Here is an 11,646-nt window from a genome sequence, read left to right on the forward strand (position 1 = left end):
TCCTCTGGACCCGCCGAGGAGGCGATGCTTCTGGCATTTTGCTTCAGCTCGGTGGGACGACCTGAGGATGTACTTTTCCGATTTCCCGTGGAATGATTACCGCTTCCAGGAGAGAGACCCCTCTGTGTGTGCTCTGCGCATCACAGAGGTGATTGTCTCTGGAATGGAGGCATACATTCCACGTACTTTCTCTACTCCTCATGCTAAAAAGCCTTGGTTTAATCATGCTTGTTCTTGTGCTATTAAAGATAGAGAGGCAGCTCACAAAAGGTTCCAGAGCCATCGAACTCCCACTAACTTTGATCTATACATTTCAGCCCGGAATCATTCCAAATCTATTCTCCGACTTACCAAAACTTCTTTTATTAATAGAAAATGTCAACACCTTGCTTCTTCTAATTCTTCCCGTGACTTCTGGCATCTAGGCAAAAATATCTCCTCCAATTTCACTTCTTCCTTTTTCCCTCCTCTCCTTAATCCAGACGGCAGCACTGCCGTCTCATCTGTCTGTAACGCTGAACTCCTCGCTCAAACTTTCTGTAAAAACTCCTCCTTGGACGATTCTGAGCATATTCCTCCTAATCATCCCCCCTCTGACTCCTTTATGCCTGTTATTAAGATTCTTCCTAATGATGTTTTCTATGCCCTCTCTGGTCAAACTCTTTCGTCTCTGCCTATCAACATCTATCTTTCCTTCCTGCTGGAAGTATGCCTTTGTACAGCCTGTGCCTAAGAAGGGTGACCGCTCCAATCCCTCAAACTACTGCCCAATAGCTTTACTTTCATGTCTATCTAAAGCTTTTGAATCAATCCTTAACCGCCAGATTCAAAAGCACCTTTACACTTCTAACCTTCTATCTGATCGCCAGTATGGGTTCCGCAAGGGGCGTTCTACTGGCGATCTTCTTGCTCTCTTAACTGACTCTTGGTCATCCTCTCTTAGCCGTTTCGGTGAAACTTTATCTGTTGCGCTAGACATATCGAAAGCCTTCGATAGAGTCTGGCACAAGTCTTTGCATTCTAAACTGCCCTCTTTCGGATTCTATCCCTCTCTCTGTTCCTTTACCTCCAGTTTCCTTTCCGGCCGTTCTATCTCTGCGGTGGTAGACGGTCACTGCTCTTCCCCTAAACCTATCAACAGTGGCGTTCCACAGGGCTCTGTCCTATCACCCACTCTCTTCCTGTTATTCATCAATGATTTTCTTTCCATAACAAACTGTCCTGTCCACTCATACGCCGACGACTCCACTCTGCATTATTCAACTCCTTTCAGTAGAAGATCCTCTCAACGAGAAGTACACAACTCAAGAGTGGAGGCTGCAGAACGCTTAACCTCAGACCTTGCTATCATTTCCGATTGGGGCAGAAGGAACCTTGTTTCCATCAATGCCTCAAAAACTCAATTTCTCCACCTATCAACTCGACACAATCTTCCAAACACATATCCCCTATTCTTCGACAACACTCAGCTGTCACCTTCAACACTAAACATCCTCGGTCTATCCTTAACTCAAAATCTCAACTGGAAACTTCATATCTCCTCTCTCGCTAAATCGGCTTCTTCAAGGTTGGGCGTTCTGTATCGTCTCCGCCAGTTCTTCTCCCCCGCGCAGTTGCTATCCATATACAGGGGCCTTGTCCGCCCTCGTATGGAGTATGCATCTCACGTGTGAGGGGGCTCCACCCACACAGCTCTTCTGGACAGAGTGGAGGCTAAGGCTCTTCGTCTCATCAGCTCTCCTCCTCCTACTGATAGTCTTCTACCTCTTACTGGAAAAGATTATTAGAGACAAACTTGCCAAGTTTCTAGAAGACAATAATGTAATCTCCGAGACCCAGCATGGCTTCAGAAACAAGCGCTCATGCCTATCAAATTTATTAGACTTCTTCCAAGGTATATATAATAACTGGGATGCCCACATCCCCAGTGATGTTATATACCTGGACTTTCAGAAAGCCTTCGACAAGGTACCGCACGAGCGACTCCTTAAGAAACTGCACTCGGCGGGGATTGGAGCCAATCTGATCGCGTGGATAAGAGATTGGCTCACCGACAATAAACAACGAGTACTACTCAACGGACAGCCTTCCGATTGGCTTCCAGTCACTAGTGGAGTGCCTCAAGTGTCAGTGCTGGGACCCATTCTCTTCATCATATATATCAACGACCTCGAATCAGGATTGAAATCAACAATATCGAAATTTGCTGATGACACCAAGGTGGGTGGAAAGGCCCTCACAAAGACCGACTGCAGAAAGACCTCAATCACATTATCGAATGGTCAGAAAAATGGCAAATGTTTTTTAATGTTGACAAATGCAAAGTCATGCATATTGGGTCCCAAAATAGTAACCACACATGCATCATGAATGTGAAACCTCTGCAAGCGATGCAGGAGGAAAAGGATCTTGGAGTCACTATCAGCAGTAACCTGAAACACGCGAATCACTATAAAAAAGCCTACAACAAAGCCAACACTATGCTCGGGTTCATAGCGAGGAACTTCGAGTGTAAAACGCCAGACGTGATGCTATCCTTGTATAATTCCATGGTAAGACCGCACCTCGAGTATGCAGTACAGTTCTGGTCTCCTAATCACAGAAAGGACATTGATTTATTGGAAAGGATTCAACGACGCGCCACAAAGATGATTCCAACCTTAAAGGCTCAACCGTATGAGGGACGACTCAAGCGACTCAATCTCTTTACATTGGAGAAAAGGCGCCTGCGAAGGGATATGATTCAATTCTTCGAGTATCTGAAAAACTTCAATAACGTCGATTACTCCAAATTCTTTGAACTGCAAACCAACCTAAGAACTAGAAATAACGGCTTACCCATTCAATTGAGTCGATGTAACACAGACATCAGAAGGAGTTTCTTTTCAAACCGAGTCATTCGTCACTGGAACAATCTTCCTTCAGAAGTAGTAAATGCGAATACCATCAACTCCTTCAAATATAGAATCGACCGTCACTTCGCTGCGTCAGGAGTGAGCTGAATATTGAGGTACATATTTTCAGACAGATTGCAGCAAGACCTCAACCTATATTCATATAATTATCCCCCCCAACCTAGATTGCAAGTAGCGTAAGTCAACAATAAAGTACAGCAACAGTTAATGTCCGCATGACAAGTGGAGTGAGGTGTGGGTGCAGTAAGGTGACAGGTTACTGGTGCCGTGCCTAGTACCGCCGGTAAAACGAGGATCAAGCCTCCACCTGTGCCCCTGAAACTACACCTCACCCACCGTGAGTAGTGGGGGGGATTCTGGGGCTGCCCTGTGTAGGCCACTCGTCCTCTCCCAGTCTCCGTGTATTTCTATGTTCTTGTATCTGTTCCTCAATATCGAGGTGCTTTTCATCTGCTCCTCAATGTCGAGATGCTTTCATCTGCTCCCCAGGCCCCAAGTGGCTGTCGAGCAGCTTAAACCACCAAAGCGAGCAACCACGTAATGAGCCAATAGGCTTTCTGTTGCCTGCATTTCCATGTTTCCATGTTTCTTAAATTCCGCCGCGATGTTGCCTCTCTTTCTGTCTTCTATCGATATTTCCACGCTGACTGCTCTTCTGAACTTGCTAACTGCATGCCTCCCCCCCTCCCGCGGCCCCGCTGCACAAGACCTTCTACTCATGCTCATCCCTATACTGTCCAAACCCCTTATGCAAGAGTTAACCAGCATCTTCACTCTTTCATTCCTCACGCTGGTAAACTCTGGAACAATCTTCTTTCATCTGTATTTCCTCCTGCCTACGACTTGAACTCTTTCAAGAGGTGGGTATCAGGACACCTCTCCTCCCGAATTTGACCTTGCTTTTGGCCACCTCTTCTGATTCTTTTATAGGAGCAGCGATTAGGGTTGGGTTTTTTTTTGCCCTTGAGCAGGCTCCTTTGTTGTAAAAGAAAAAAAAATCCCATTACTGTCCAAATCCCTAACGCAAGAGTTAACCAGCATGTTCACTCTTTCATCCCTCACGGTGGTAAACTCTGGAACAATCTTCCTTCATCTGTATTTCCTCCTGCCTACGACTTGAACTCTTTCAAGAGGAAGGTATCAGGACACCTCTCCTCCCGAAATATATCTATCTTTTGGCCTCTCCTCTGGATTCTTTTCATGAGCAGCTAGTAGCGGGCTTTTTTCATTATTGTTTCCTTTTTTTCCCTTGAACTGTATCCTTTGCTGTATATATATATATATATATATATATATATATATATATATATATATATATATATATATATATATATATATATATATATATATATTTTTTTTTTTTTTTACAAAAAGGAAACAGCTCAAGGGCACAAAAAGGTAAACAATAATAAAAAAAAGCCCGCTACTCGCTGCTCCCAAAAATAATCCAAAGAGGTGGCAGAAAGAGAGGTCAATTTCGGGAGGAGAGGTGTCCTGATACCCTCCTCTTGAAAGTGTTCAAGTCGTAGGCAGGAGGAAATACAGAAGAAGGAAGATTGTTCCAGAGTTTGCCAGCGTAAGGGATGAAGAAGTGAAGATGCTGATTTACTCTTACATAAGGGGTTTGGACAGTATAGGGATGAGCATGAGTAGAAAGTCGCGTGCAGCGGGGCCGCAGGAGGGGGGGAGGCATGCAGTTAGCAAGTTCAAATCGGCGTGAAAATATCGATAGAAGATAGAAAGAGAGGCAACATGGCGCCGGAATTTAAGAGCTACAAGACTATCAGTAAGAGGAGGAGAGCTGATGAGACGAAGAGCCTGAGACTCCACTCTGTCCAAGAGAACTGTGTGAGTGGAACACCCCCACACGTGAGATGCATACTCCATACGAGGGCGGAATAGGCCCTTGTTTATGGATAGTAACTGTGCGGGGGAGAAGAACTGGCGGAGGCGATACAGAACGCCCAACCTCGAGGAAACTGATTTAGTGAGAAAGGAGATGTGAAGTTTCCTGTTAAGGTTTTGAGTTAAGCGTAGACCGAGTGTATATAGATATAGATATCTATATATATATATATATATATATATATATATATATATATAGATATATATATATATATATATATATATATATATATGAACTTCATTTTGACAAGTGGATGGGTTTGTTGGGGGGTAAACACAGGGAGGAGTTTAGATTCTTTAATTTCTAACGTTTCGGCTAAGAAGCCATCCTCAGAGAAACTGATACACTGGGTTGAAAACAAATTATTTATATCAACATACAAAATTTCCTACTTAGCATCTGCATAGGGTATTGCCTACCTGACGATCATTTCCGTGTACCTGACCTGATGGTTAATCTGGCGGTATTATCCGCCCACCTGACGATCCTTTCCGTGTACCTGACCTGATGGCTAATCTGGCGGTATTATCCGCCCACCTGACGATCCTTTCCGTGTACCTGACCTGAGGGCTAATCTAGCGGCATTATCCGCCCACCTGACGATCCTTTCCGTGTACCTGACCTGAGGGCTAATCTAGCGGCATTATCCGCCCACCTGACGAACCCTTCCTTATGGTTAGAGACCTCTCTTGCAGTTATAAGGGCCGCCTCTATAGTCTTTCTCATTCTTTTCTTTGAGCCTATCTTAATTTCTTTGGCGGCTTCCCATTTTGGCAGGTGGTTGCAACTATCTCTATGCACTACGAGTGAGTTTGACGTCTTGTGTTTTAAAACATCTCTCTTATGTTCGGTTATCCTTTTCCTCAGTCCTCTGCCTGTTTCTCCTATGTATTCTTTCTTACATCCTCTACATGGTATACTGTATATAACACTGTTATTATTGATGACTTTGGTCTCTTAGGCCTCGTTATTTCACCAATTTTCTCTCCCGTTGATGTCGCTATTTTCAGAAGGATTTTGATAGGCACTTGTTAAGTATTGAAGCATTATCTGAATGCGGTGCACATATATATTTCTCCCTATCATTGTTTGTACAAGGATCTTCATTCTCTCTGTTTCTGGTTGTTATTCTTATCTCTCGTAGTGCATATAGATAGTTGCAACAACCTGCCAAAATGGAAAGAAATTAAGATGGGATTAAAGAAAAGAATGAGAAAGACTATAGAGGCGGCCCTTATAACTGCAAGAGAGGTCTCTAACCATAAGGAAGGGTTCGTCAGGTGGGCGGATAATGCCGCTAGATTAGTCCTCAGGTCAGGTACACGGAAAGGATCGTCAGGTAGGCAATACCCTATGCAGATGCTAAGTAGGAAATTTTGTATGTTGATATAAATAATTTGTTTTCAACCCAGTGTATCAGTTTCTCTGAGGATGGCTTCTTAGCCGAAACGTTAGAAATTAAAGAATCTAAACTCCTCCCAAACATATATATATATATATATATATATATATATATATATATATATATATATATATATATATATATATATATATATATATATATCTATATATATAGAGATATATATATATATATATATATATATATATATATATATATATATATATATATATATATATATATATATATATATATATATATATATATATTACGTCTTCGCCTATGGCGCCGGTAGGCCTTCGTAGTGGGGCCTGATGGTCGGCTCCAGCCCGTTGTGGCGTAGGCAATTGTTTATAGTGGCGCCATCTTGCATTGGCTCGTGCTGCCCCCCGGAACTCCTTCTTGATTCACTTGGACGGTTTCCTCTAGAGTCCGGGTTGATGGGTGGTCTTCAGGACAGCATGTGAGTACCCTTAGGCCACTCGGCGGTGACTGAAAAATCCCAGGTGGTAGGGTGGGGAATCGAAGCCGCGTCGTCCATCACGCAGTGAATGTGGAGCCCGCACGCTACAACTCAGCCCCCGCCTACCCAGAATATATATATATATATATATATATATATATATATATATATATATATATATATATATATATATATATATACATATATATATATATATATATATATATATATATATATATATATATATATATATATATATATATATATATATATATATATATATTTTTTTTTTACAACAAAGGAGACGGCTCAAGGGCACAAAAAAAGAACAATAATAAAAAAAGCCCGCTACTCGCTTTTCCTTTAAAAAAGAATCAAAAGAAGTGGCCGAAAGAGAGGTCAATTTCGGAAGGAGAGGTGTCCTGATACCCTCCTCCTGAAAGAGTTCAAGTCGTAGGCAGGAGGAAATACAGATGAAGGAAGATTGTTCCAGAGTTTACCAGCGTGTGGGATGAAAGAGTGAAGATGTTGGTTAACTCTCGCATAAAGGGTTTTGACACTATCGGGATGAGCATAAGTAGAAACTCGTGTGAAGGGGGGCGCGGGAGGGGGGGAGGCATGCAGTTAGCAAGTTCAGAAGAGCAGTCAGCGTGAAAATAGCGATAGAAGATAGAAAAAGAGGAGAAAGGATGAGGAGAGCTGATGAGACGAAGAGCCTTAGCCTCAACTCTGTCCAGAAGAGCTGTGTGAGTGGAGCCCCGCACACGTGAGATGCATACTCCATACGAGGGCGGACAAGGTCCCTGTATATGGATAGCACCTGTGCGGGGAAGAAGAACTGGCGGAGACGATACTGAACGCCCAACCTCGAGGAAACTGATTTAGCGAGAGAGATGTGAAGTTTCCAGTTGAGATTTTGAGTTAAGGATAGACCAAGGATATTTAGTGTTGAAGAAGGTGACAGCTGAGTGTTGTCTAAAAATAGGGGATAGGTGTTTGGAAAATTGCGTCGAGTTGATAGGTGGAGAAATTGAGTTTATAAGGCACTGAAGGACACAAGGTTCCTTCTACCCTAATCGGAAATGATAGCAAGGTCTGAGGTTAAGCGTTCTGCAGCCTCCAGTCTGGAGTCGTATACTTCCTGTTGGGATATCCTTCTATTGAAAGAAGTTGAATAATGCAGAGTGGAGTCTTCGGCGTATAAGTGGACAGGGCAGTTTGTTATGGAAAGAAAATCATTGATCAATAACAGGAAGAGAGTGGGTGATAGGACAGAGCCCTGTGGAACACCACTGTTGATAGGTTTACGGGAAGAACAGTGACCGCCTACCACCGCAGAGATAGAACGGCCGGAAAGGAAACTGGAGATAAAGGAACAAAGAGAGGGATATAATCCGAAAGAGGGCAGTTTAGTAAGCAATGACTTGTGCCCGACTCTATCGAAGGCTTTCGATATGTCTAGCGCAACTGAGAAAGTTTCACCGAAACGGCTAAGAGAGGATGACCAAGAGTCAGTTAAGAGAGCAAGAGATCGCCAGTAGAACTCCCCTTGCAGAACCCATACTGGCGATTAGATAGAAGGTTAGAAGTGGAAAGGTGCTTTAAATCTTCCGGTTAAGGATTGATTCAAAAGCTTTAGATAAACAGGGAAGTAAAGCTATAGGGCGGTAGTTTGAGGGATTTGAACGGTCACCCTTCTTAGGCACAGGCTGTACAAAGGCATACTTCCAGCAGGAAGGAAAGGTAGATGTTGATAGGCAGAGACGAAAGAGTTTGACCAGGCAGGGTGTCAGCACGGAAGCACAGTTTTTAAGGACAATGGGAGGCACTCCATCAGGTCAATAAGCCTTCTGAGAGTTGAGGCCAGAGAGGGCATAGAAAATATCATTGGGAAGAATCTTAATAACAGGCATAAAGGAGTCAGAGGGGGGATGAGTAGGAGGAAGATGCCCAGTAGAGTGATGGCCCATGGTTTCCGAAGAGTTCATAGAAAATGAGAAATTTCAACACACAGAAATTAATCTAAATAGGAATGGGGGCATTTGCCTGATGGGCAAGCCTCCCATAACTCCTTCTGCGAGGGGGGTACCTCTTTGGCCGACTGGTTAAGGAGTGGCTCTCCCGTCTCGCTGGTCGTGGGTTCGATCCCCGGCGCCGGCAAAACCTATCCTTGTTTGGATTAATTTCTCGTGTTTCGTTACACGCAGAGGTTGTGTTAGAGTATAGTAAAGAGAAAAATTATTGCATCTCATAGCAACTACGAGAGGCAGCGAGGAGTTAGAAGCAGGGCACACACAGAGGGGTCTCTCTCCTGGAAGCAGTAATCATTCCACGCGAAATCAGAAAAGTACATCCTCAGGTCGTCCCACCGAGCTGATGCAAAATGCCTGAAGCATCGCCTCTTCGGTGGGTCCAGAAGATGTACAGGAGTGATAGGACAGGATACAGAAATAAGATTGTGATCGGAGGAGCCCAACGGAGAGAACAGTTTGACAGAGTAAACAGAAGGGTTAGAAGTATGGAAGAGGTCTAGTATGTTCGGCCTGTCTCCAAGACAGTCCGGGATACGTGTTGGGAGCTGAACCAACTGCTAAAGGTCGTTGAGGAGAGCAAAGTTGTAGGCTTGTTCACCAGGCTGGTCAGTGAAAGAGGATGAAAGCCAAAGCTGGTGGTGAACGTTAAAATCTCCCAAGATGGAGATTTAAGCGAAAGGAGAGTGGGTCAAGATGCGCTCCACTTTAAAGTTCATATAGTCAAAGTATTTTACATAGTCAGTAGAGTTAGGTGAGAGATAAACAGCACAGATGTATTTAGTGATAGAATGACAATGAAGTCTTACCCAGATGGTGGAAAATTCAGAAGAGTCAAGGTCGTGGGCACGAGAGCAAGTGATGTCATTGCGCACTAAGACGCAACATCCAACTTTGGATTGAAATTTAGGATAGAGATAGTAGGAAGGAACAGAATAGATATTTCTGTAAGTAGCTTCAGAAACCTGTGTTTCAGTGAAGAAGAGATGGTGAATTTTAGAGGAGGAGATATGGTTTTCCACAGAATGAAAATTAGAACGAAGACCGCGAATGTTGCAGAAATTGAGAGGAGAAAAGCTCGATGAGTTATCAAGACACCTCAGATCTGCAGCCAGAAGGGGAGTCCTCCCTGGGGGAATTTATGGTCCCCTCTAGGCAGGAACTCCGAGGCACTGTTGTTGAACGCTATTTTGAAATTTGAATTTTGGGTAAAGGTGTGTGTGTTGTGTGAATGTAGTGTGGTGTAGAAAGAGAGAGGATCTGTCTTTAGAGAGCATGCTGAACTGCTCTCTGGTGTTGATGAGACAAAAGGGAAACGGTTAGTGAGGACATGGGAAGGGTCTTTGAAGAGCACCCTGCTCACTTCCCATATATACCTCACCGGGAGTGGCTTGCGCCCGTTCAGTAGGTGTCTTCCTACCTACATACTCCAGCCAACACATTAAATAATGTAAATACGTATAATAAATATATATATATATATATATATATATATATATATATATATATATTATATAGATATATATATATATATATATATATATATATATATATATATATATATATATATATATATATATATATATATATATATTAGAGAGTAGGAAGACACCTACTGAACGGGCGTGAGCTACTCCCGGTGAGGATATATGGGAAGCGAGGAGGGTGCTGAAGCCCTTCAAAGACCCTTCCCATGTCCTCACTAACCGTTTCCCTTTTGTCTCATCAACACCAGAGAGCAGTTCAGCATGCTCTCTAGAGAGAGATCCTCTCTCTTTCTACACCACACTACATTCACACAACATACTCACCTTTTCCCAAACTTCAAAATTCAAAATGGTGCACAATAACACTGCCTCGGGGGGGGGGAGACTATAAATTCCCCCAGGGAGGACTCCCCTTCTGGATGTCGACTTGAGAGGTGTCCTGATAACTTTTTGAACCTCCTCCTTACCAATTTCTGCAACATTCGCGGTCTTAGTTCTAATTTTCATTCTGTGGAACACCATCTCTCCTCCTCCAAACCTCACCTTCTCTTCCTCACCGAAACACAGGTTTCTAAGGCTACTGACAGCAACCTCTACTCTGTTCCCTCCTACTATCTCTATCCTAAATTTCAATCCTAAGCTGGATGTTGCGCCTACGTGCGCAACGACATCACTTGCTCTCGTGCCCACGACCTTGACTCTTCTGATTTTTCCACCATCTGGCTAAGACTTCATTGTCATTCTATTACTAAATACATCTGTGCTGTTTATCTCTCACCTAACTCTACTAACTATGTAAAATTCTTTGACCATTTGATCTCTAAAGTGGAGCACATCTTGACTCACTCTTCCTTCGCTGAAATCTCCATCTTGGAAGATTTCAATGTTCACCACCAGCTTTGGCATTCATTCTCTTTCACTGACCAGCCTGGTGAACAAACCTTCAACTTTGCTCTCCTCAACGACCTAGAACAGTTGGTTCAGCACCCTACACGTATTCCCGACCGTCTTGGAGACAGGCCCAACATTCTAGACCGCTTCCTTACCTCTAATCCTTCTGCTTACTCTGTCAAACTGTTCTCTCCGTTGGGCTCCTCCGATCATAACCTTTTTTTCTGTATCCTGTCCTATCGCTCCTGTTCATCCTCTGGACCCGGCGAAGAGGCGATGCTTCTGGCATTTTGCTTCAGCTCGGTGGGACGACCTGAGGATGTACTTTTCCGATTTCCCGTGGAATGATTACTACCTCCAGGAGAGAGACCCCTCTATGTGTGCCCTGCTTCTAACTCCCCTCTCTGCCTCTCGTAGTTGCTATGAAATGCCATAATTTTTCTCTTCACTATACTCTACCACAACCTCTGCGTGTAACGAAACACGAGAAATTAATCCAAACAAGGATAGGTTTTGCCGGCGCCAGGGATCGAACCCACGACCAGCGAGACGGGG

This window comes from Eriocheir sinensis, chromosome 23, assembly GCF_024679095.1.
Source record: "Eriocheir sinensis breed Jianghai 21 chromosome 23, ASM2467909v1, whole genome shotgun sequence".
Lineage (NCBI taxonomy): Eukaryota > Metazoa > Arthropoda > Malacostraca > Decapoda > Varunidae > Eriocheir > Eriocheir sinensis.